At 45.9% G+C, this 9,245-nt stretch overlaps 1 long non-coding RNA gene across 1 annotated transcript; it reads right to left on the reverse strand.

The window, feature by feature from the left end:
• Window positions 1–797: 797 nt before the first annotated feature.
• LOC138657486 (uncharacterized) lies at window positions 798–9,228 on the reverse strand. Its single transcript, XR_011317058.1, has 3 exons — window positions 9,170–9,228; window positions 1,279–1,425; window positions 798–976 (listed from the first exon to the last, which is right to left on the reverse strand). It is a non-coding gene; the product is annotated as an uncharacterized lncRNA (long non-coding RNA).
• Window positions 9,229–9,245: the final 17 nt, after the last annotated feature.

Raw genomic sequence — 9,245 nt, forward strand, 5'->3', positions numbered from 1 at the left:
AATTCTCCAGTCCTGAATAATGTCCCAGCAGTCATCTCTCCGCTCATCACCCAGAATCCTCCAGTCCTGTACAATGTCCCAGCAGTCACCTCTCCGCTCATCACCCAGAATCCTCCAGTGCTGTATAATGTCCCACCAGTCACCTCTCCGCTCATAACCCAGAATCCTCCAGTCCTGTATAATGTCCCAGCAGTCACCTCTCCGCTCATCACCCAGAATCCTCCAGTGCCGTCCTGTATAATGTCCCAGCAGTCACCTCTCCGCTCATCACCCAGAATCCTCCAGTCCTGTACAATGTCCCAGCAGTCACCTCTACACTCATCACCCAGAATCCTCCAGTGCTGTATAATGTCCCAGCAGTCACCTCTCCGCTCATCACCCAGAATCCTCCAGTCATGTATAATGTCCCAGCAGTCACCTCTCCGCTCATCACCCAGAATCCTCCAGTCCTGTATAATGTCCCAGCAGTCACCTCTCCACTCATCACCCAGAATCCTCCAGTCCTGTATAATGTCCCAGCAGTCACCTCTCCGCTCATCACCCAGAATCCTCCAGTGCTGTATAATGTCCCAGCAGCCACCTCTCCGGTCATCACCCAGAATCCTCCAGTGCTGTATAATGTCCCAGCAGTCACCTCTCCACTCATCACCCAGAATCCTCCAGTCCTGTATAATCTCCCAGCAGTCACCTCTCCGCTCATCACCCAGAATCCTCCAGTCCTGTATAATGTCCCAGCAGTCACCTCTCCGCTCATCACCCAGAATCCTCCAGTCCAGTATAATCTCCCAGCAGTCACCTCTCCGCTCAGCAGCTCAATCATCTTGTTGCTGAGCTCCAGGATCTTCTTGTTCCTCTCATGTAGCAGGGAGTGCGGGGGAGGCTCTGTGATGGGGCCCGGGCTCCGCCCTCCTGACTCCTGGAGATGGATGATGGGAGTCACAGCGCCCCCCGGTGTCTTCCTCACTATTGTGTAATCCTGTGTATGGAGAGAGACACTTAGGGAGAAGATTCCTTCCCGACTCCAGATCTGACAATCAGTAGAAATCCCGGGATCAATAACCGTCTCCAGTAATCTGGGGCCATAACCGGGAATATTATTCCCCTCCGGACAGACATCCCGGCCCCTCTAAAGCTCTTATAGGGAATCCCCATGACAACTCCTCCGGGCAGAGAGCTCCACACAATCACTGCTCTTACAGTAAAGAATCCTTCTCTCTATTCTGGATGTCGGACTTGTCACAGAACACAATAAAGCTGATAGAAATGTAGAGGAGTTACCTCTCCGCTCAGCAGGGAGATGATCTCCAGGGCGAAGTGGAATAATCTTCTGGTGGTCTCATCCCTGTCCTCGTCCATCCTCGGGGTCATTCAGGAGGAGGAGGGATGAACACTGGATCAGCTGGAGGGATCTCGTCCTGCCGGCGTCTTCATGATGAAGGAGAAGATGGAAATCACAGGGGGACGTCAGAACGACAATCACTAAATTCTGCCAAATATCAACATTTATCAGGAGGAATCTGGAGGAAAAGCCACAAAACTCCATTGCAGCCTCCTCCGCCGATCAGACAATAGCAAGGTGGCATTAACCCTTCATTACCCCATATCCCACGGCTACACGGGAATGGGAAGAAAGTGGCCAAGTGCCAGAATAGGCGCATCTTCCAGATGTGCCTTTTCTGGGGTGGCTGGGGGCAGATGTTTTTAGCCGGGGGGGGGGAGGGGCAAATAACCATGGACCCTCTCCAGGCTATTAATATCTGCCCTCAGTCACTAGCTTTACCACTCTGGCGGAGAAAATTGCGCGGGAGCCCACACCATTTTTTTCCACGATTTAACCCTTTATTTTACAAGATACAGCGCCCAAATTTTGCACATACACACTACTAACACTAACACTAAAAAGGGATATGAGATGGTTTACTGTATGTAACCATGTCTCATATCATGTCGGGTTTAGGAAGGAGAAAGAAAAAGCCGGCAATTGAATTACCGGCTTTTCTGCTATCTCGCACTGAATTAAATATAAATACAGTATATATATATATATATATATGACTTAATGGTATATATATATATATATATATATATATATATATATATATATATATATAAAATATTTATATATACACTAGATGGTTGCCCGATTCTAACGCATCGGGTATTTTAGAATATGCATGTCGACGTAGTATATTGCCCAGCCACGTAGTATATTGCCCAGCCACGTAGTATATTGCCCAGCCACGTAGTATTGTCGGGGTCATCACGACAATACTCTTCCTTCACCAGTCATTCCAAATTAAATTAAGAGCATTGGTACCGGATAAGCCTGAGGAGGTGGTGATGGCGAACTCAGTCGAGGGGTTCAAGAGAGGCCTGGATGTCTTCCTGGAGCAGAACAATATTGTATCATACAATTATTAGGTTCTGTAGAAGGACGTAGATCTGGGGATTTATTATGATGGAATATAGGCTGAACTGGATGGACAAATGTCTTTTTTCGGCCTTACTAACTATGTTACTATGTTACTATGTATGTAAAATGCTGGTTCAATCTCAGTGCATGCTCGTGCTTCTACAAGTAGTAGGAACGTCACAGAAACTGACTTTATTTCCTGTTACACAGCATTATATGGTCTATTGGGGGAAGGTGTGCAGAGGGCGGGTTTAGGCGGGGTTTAAGCAATATATGTCTAGTATTCAGTCTCTCTGGTTGGTTCTGACGTCATCTGGTGGATCCTCCTGTCTCCACGTCACTCAGGTTTCCATTTCAACAGAAGTGATACTTTAGCTTCATAAACGAAACTAGCTTCTCAACAGAAACAAACTAGGGCAAAGGTGAATACTGGCAGCCATCTTAAATACAGTTACATTTGCATCAGCAAGCAAAGGGAAAAAACTTATTGTTTCACAGCATAAGAATATAAAAGTATAAAAACTGTATGAAAATATATCTTTTCACCTTGACAATCCCCCCTAAACACTAAGTTTTTCCCTAAAAAGAAAGATCCTTCGAGACTGTCCATGTGATGGGGAAAGAGGAGGTGGATTTCTTCATCCAGACACCTCAGAAGCTCTCCCCTTGTGAGAGGCCACCAGGCAGCTGAACCCTTCACTAGCTTCACATGGAGTTCTCCCGCTGTCCCTAAACTAAATCTCTTAGCGTCATCTGAGAATAGGGGGTATTGTCTAACTTCTTGAGGGGGACGTACTTAGGGATCTCCTCTGGATCAGTGCCATCGTACTATGGTGGGTCTACTTCTTGGTTGAGGAAGGTGCCAGTCGGAGTTGCTTCAGCAATAACCTTTTTATACAAAGGGATAACACAACAGAGGATTATCGATCCAACTACAAGAAGAGCAATCAGTACCAGACAAGCTTGTTGAAGAAATCCTTTGAGCCCACCCAACCAGCCGGAAAAGAAAGATGTGTCTACTCCAGCATTAGTTTTTAATTCTGCTGCTAACCCATTTATCTTTTTAAGAGCTGTCATGGTCTTTCCATTTACCCCAGAGTTCTGAGGGATATAGGTACAACATTCCTCTCCCACCATCCCACAGACTCCTCCTTTCTAAGCTAAAATCATATCAAGGGCTAGTCGGTTTTGGAGGGTCATTCTAGTATTAGGGCCCAATTCCTCAACAATACCCTGGAAAGCATCACAGGTAAAATTGACAAACCTTTGTTCACTGTAATATATATAATTGATCCAATCAACATTTTTGTTAATCTGCACCTGTGGGATTATGGAAGCAAAGCCAGCATAGATCTGGTTCTGGGCTTTAAATTGGTCAGGCACTCCCCTTGGCACTCCAATAGCATCGACATATACTAATGGATCTTCTTCATAACTCATATGGAGCTGATCGAGACTTCTCCTCTTTCTGGTATATTCATCAGGTGTCTCTGGATCCCAAGGTAAAATCTTGAACTGCATAGCTAGTTTAACAAGGGTGCATTGACCTGTCCAGGTATTAGGCAACCTAGGACGGAGCTTACCATCTCCACAGAACCAATAAATATTGTACATATACTGTGTATGATTAGCTAGCAAGTCAGTATCTAGGGAGCTGTTCCCTTTGCAGAAACCTGTCTCGAAGACCCCTACTGGTGTACCTGTAGTGTCATGGGAATTATAGCAGGTATAATTATCAGCTAATACGGTTATCCCTCCTGGGACCTTTAGTTTGGGTTCTTCATGAATTAGTGGGACATAGTCTGAGCAATCAGTGGACTTTAGACCCTTCAACAGATTCATAACACAGGCAGTGGTATTGTCATCAGGAAAAGACAATGCATCTGTGTATAGATGTGTATTTGCTGCAGCAAAAGCAATACATCCTACAGAGATATTCTGGACTTTCACATTGTATCTTACCCATTCTAACCATAAATTTTTTCTGGGGGCTGTTTGTGTTTCTATAGAGAAGACTTCTTGCCAACTGAGACCTGGAATGGGGATTACTTCGTTAACTACATTTTGCAAACATTCACCTGGGCCTGTTTTAGGTGTACTGGTAACGGGGGCCTTGGTTGGTCTGAAGCTAATATCCTGGAGCTGTATATGGCCTAAATTCCCATAGTATCCACCATTAAACACATTATGAAAATATCTTCCCAGTACAAACGTCTGCAGGTCAGCTGATTGGGGGCTTTCAAGATTCAGGAGGAGGGGGTGACAGTTTCTACCCCATTTACAGCCCCTAGGTGGTTGTAAAAGGGCTGTTAGATGCATTCTCCATCCTTAGGGGACATGGCTTCACTAGGTCTATATCCCCAATCATACCCCGTATTCCAGGCAGCATCTGACCAATAATAACAATTATTATTGTTATCTCTGGTAACACATATATAAAACTGGATGATTCCCTCTACCACTTGTTGAGTCTCGAGGCACTTGACTACATCGCAGAAATCAAATCGCCAGATATTTACCGGGGTCGTTAGGTTTACCCAGAGAATAGTGGCCCCGGAATTCTTATTTACAATGGGGGCCGAAAGGGTAGGGGCGAGGATAGCCCCTGGCCCTAGGACCAAAAACAACAACATTTTTCTTTAATCACTGCTGCGACTAAACGCTGGTCCGGTCTCTTTTACAGTGTGAAGCGTGGATCCAGGTGCTCTTTCTTTCAAGTTTTACTGACATAGGAATAATGAGGAGGACCTGGTAGGGACCGTCATACAAGGGTTCTAGTCCGTGTTTTCTGACATGGCTTTTCACGACCATAAAACCACCAGGCTTCAAATTGTGACAAGTGTCGATTTCTGCTGAATCTGGAAGGGAAGAAGAAACTAAAACATGGGTGTTAGCAACATTTTTACTAAGCTGAATAACATATTGAACAGCACGGTCAGTTTCTTCTGACAACTACTGAGACTGAAATTTGCAACTGAGAACCTAGCACCAAACAATATCTCATATGGGGACATGCCATGTTTTGCAATAGGGGTAGTACGAATGTGTAAGAGCCCTAGCCATGGAGCCGTAGTCTCCTGCATCAATTTGGTCAATTGTCCCCTCAGTGTGCCATTCAGCCTCTTAACTTTCCCACTGGATTGTGGAGAGTATGGAGGGCTACAGTGGATCCAAGCATTGTCAGAACCTCCTGATACACATGAGAAGAAAAGGCCGGGTCTTGGTCACTTTCAACAACTTCTGGAACACCATATCTGCATTTGACTTCCATCACCAGTTTCTTTGCTGTGGTCTTTGCAGTCACGTTGGTAACGGAGAATGCTTCTGGCCAACTGGAGAACATGTCGACAACCACCAGACAATATTCATACCTTCCAGACTTAGGCAACGTGATATGGTCCACCTGGAGCCTTTGGAAAGGATAGTCGGGCTTAGCAAGATACTTTGGGGGTACACGTTGAAGTTGACCGGGATTGCAGGTCTGACAGATGTTACATGCACGGTTGAGTGCTGTCAGGACTGTAGAAATACCTGGAGCCCAGTAGAATTTTTGTACCAGGTCAAGGGCCTGTTTTCTTTTTTTTTCTTTTTTCCTCGATATGTGGGCCCATGTGCCAACGTGGCAATAGCAGGGTACATCCGCTTAGGGAGACACACAAGTTGGTCCTTTTTCCAGAGACCATTGTCCATACATGCTCCATCAGCCGTCCACTGTTTCACTTCTTCCTTTGGAAACATTCTCTGCATCGTCATTAAGCGGTCTCGCCGGTTCTGGCAGAAAACCTCAGTCTGGCGTAGATCATCAGGTTCCTGTAGAGTCAGTGTTTCTTGTAACTGTTTACGCTGAGAGCGTGTGGTCACCATAGCTGGTATGGTTAGTTTAACAGGCAGAAGAGCAGCGGCTTTTGCTTGCATATCCGCAAAGGCGTTACCACCAGCCTGTGGACTGTTCCTAGGACCGTGCTCCTTAACCTTGATAATGGCCACCTGAGTAGGTAATTTGATTGAGTCCATGAGGGTTTTAACAGCTTCAGCATTCTTCACTGGAGTCCCGGCAGTAGTAACAAACCCTCGATTGGCCCATAGGGCTCCGAAACCATGAGCAATACCAAATGCATACTGTGAGTCCGTGTATATATTAGCCCGCCTGTCTTTGGCCAGAACACATGCAGTAGACAGAGCCTGAAGTTCTGCTTCTTGTCCTGACAGGGAGGGAGTGCAGCTGCGTGCACTAAAGTGTCTTCCGTAGTAACAGTGTATCCGGTGTGGAATCTGCCAAAATCATCAGCATATCTTGAACCGTCTTTCAGGGCATTGTAGAGAGGTTGCATTATGCGGGATGCGTCCGGTATTCACTGACAACAATAAGTACATAGTCCAAGGAAACGCTGGAGTTCAGTCTCATCTTTTGTAGCTGACTGCTATTTTTCTTTTTTCTTTCTTCTGTGAGGTGTCTGGCACCCTGAAGGAGACAGTGACCCAAAAATATCATTTGACCAAGGCAGAACCGAAGTTTCGAGGCCGAAACCCGACAGTTCAGATCTGCCAGATACTTGAGAAGGCTAACAGTGGCAACAATGGCTTCCTGCTCTGTCCGTGCACACAACAAAAGGTTACCCACATACTGAAGCAGCGTGACATAAGGATATTCTAACTGCCAGGGTAAAGGACACTCGCCCATATATTTTTTGCAAACTGATTGGGAAAGGGCGTGTAAGATACAGATCTCATTATATTCATCTGCGTAGGGGTTATATAACATAAATACCATTTGACCATCATCTTGGAATTATATTCTGGAGCGGAACTGTGATAATAAATCTGCCCCCATAGGGGGCATAGGCAGCATCAATAGTAAAAACTTGGTCACACAGGGTTAATAGCAGTGGTAATAGAGTGTGTTACCCGCAGCATAATGCGGTCCGTTACCGCCGGCATTAACCCGCTGTGAGCGGAGGGGTGTATGCGGGCGCCGGGCAGTGACTGCGGGGAGTAAGGAGCGGCTATTTTCTTCCGGACTGTGCGCATCGCTGATTGGTCGCGGCAGCCATGACAGGCAGCTGGCGAGACCAATCAGCGAACGAATAACCGTGACAGACAGAAGGACAGACGGAAGTGACCCTTAGACAATTATATAGTGGATATATATAGACTGTATACATGTTTTAACGAACATTTGAGCCCATAAATCCATTAGATGTCGGTTTTGCAAGCCTGCGAGAAAATATCGCAGTACGGATGCCAAACGGATTACATACTGAGGATGCCATGCGTAAAATACGCTGCCACACCCTGCCTACGGATGACATACGGATCACTATTTTGGGAACATTTCTGCGTATTACGGCTGTAGAAACCGACCGTATTTTCATACGCCGAGTCTGACGCCGGCCTAACCCTTGCTGCCATTGGACGGAATAGTACGGCGATGTCAGTATGTCTCCCTTTGAGGTGGGCTCCGGCGGTGAGCTGGGACATGTCAGCTGTTTTGAGCCCACAATAGGCACGGGTGGAATCGTGATCCACTCGCCGCTATTAACTAGTTAAATGCCGCTGTCAAACGCTGACAGCGACAATTAGCGAGTGCTTCAGGTCATCCGGCCAGAAACGTGCGCATCGGGGACCCCCGTCACATGATCGTCGGCATGACAACCAGAGGTGTCCTTGAGACTTGTACAGTTGTTGATGCGGAATGCTGTGAGCGCCACCCTGTGGTTGGCAGCCATAGCAAGTCTGTAATTCTGCTACATAGGAGCGATCTGAGCATCACCTCTATGTAGCAGAGCCGATCGGGTTGTGGCAGCTTCTAGCCTCCCATGGAGACTATTGAACCATGGCAAAAGAAAAAAAAAAAATGTTTTAAAAATATGAAAAAAAAAAAATTATACAAAAGTTAGAATCACCCCCGTTTCACCTCATTCAAAGAAAAAAAAAAAAAATAAAACCTACACATATTTGGTATCGCTGCGTTCAGAATCGCCCGATCAATGAAAAAAAGGATTAACCTGATCGCTAAACGGCGTAGCGAGAAAAAAGTCAAAATGACAAAATTATGTTGTTTTGGTCACTGCGACATTGAATTAAAATGCAATAACGGCGATCACAAGATCATATCTGCACCAATAAGGTATCAATAAAAACGTCAGCTCTACACGCAAAAACATAACACCTCACCCGACCCCAGATCACGAAAATGGAGACGCTACAGGTATCGGAAAATGGCGCAATTTATTTTTTTTAGTAAAGTTTGGAATTTTTTTTCACCACTTAGATAAAAGAGAATCTAGACATGTTTGGCGTCTATGAACTCGTAATGACCTGGAGAATCACAATGGCGGCTCAGTTTTAGCATCTGGTGAACCTAGCAAAAAAGCCAAACAAAAAACCAGTGTGGGATTGCACTATTTTACAATTTCACCGCACTTGGAATTTTTTTCCCGTTTTCTCTCACAAAACATGGTAAAACCAATGATGTCGTCCAACAGTACAACTCGTCCCGCAAAAAATAATCCCTCACATGGCCATAGTGATGGAAAACTAAAAAAGTTATGGCTCTGGGAGGAAGGGGAGCGAAAAACGAAAACAGCTCCGGTCATGAAGGGGTTAAGTAGCAACTTGGCTCCGTCACTAAGGGGTTAACGTCCCGAACACTGAGGAGCCGCAGTCACAGGGAGCAGGAGCCTCCACAGGAACAGCTCTGATCTCACCCCACACTCTCCTCTCACAGATTTACCACAAACCCTCCTGTAATCTCACCGGAATGGCGGGAAATCTGCTGCTGGCTGACACCAGAGAACACGAGCTGCACACAACCAGTTCAGCCCCGCCCCCT

The sequence above is a fragment of the Ranitomeya imitator genome, chromosome 1, assembly GCF_032444005.1.
Source record: "Ranitomeya imitator isolate aRanImi1 chromosome 1, aRanImi1.pri, whole genome shotgun sequence".
NCBI lineage: Eukaryota > Metazoa > Chordata > Amphibia > Anura > Dendrobatidae > Ranitomeya > Ranitomeya imitator.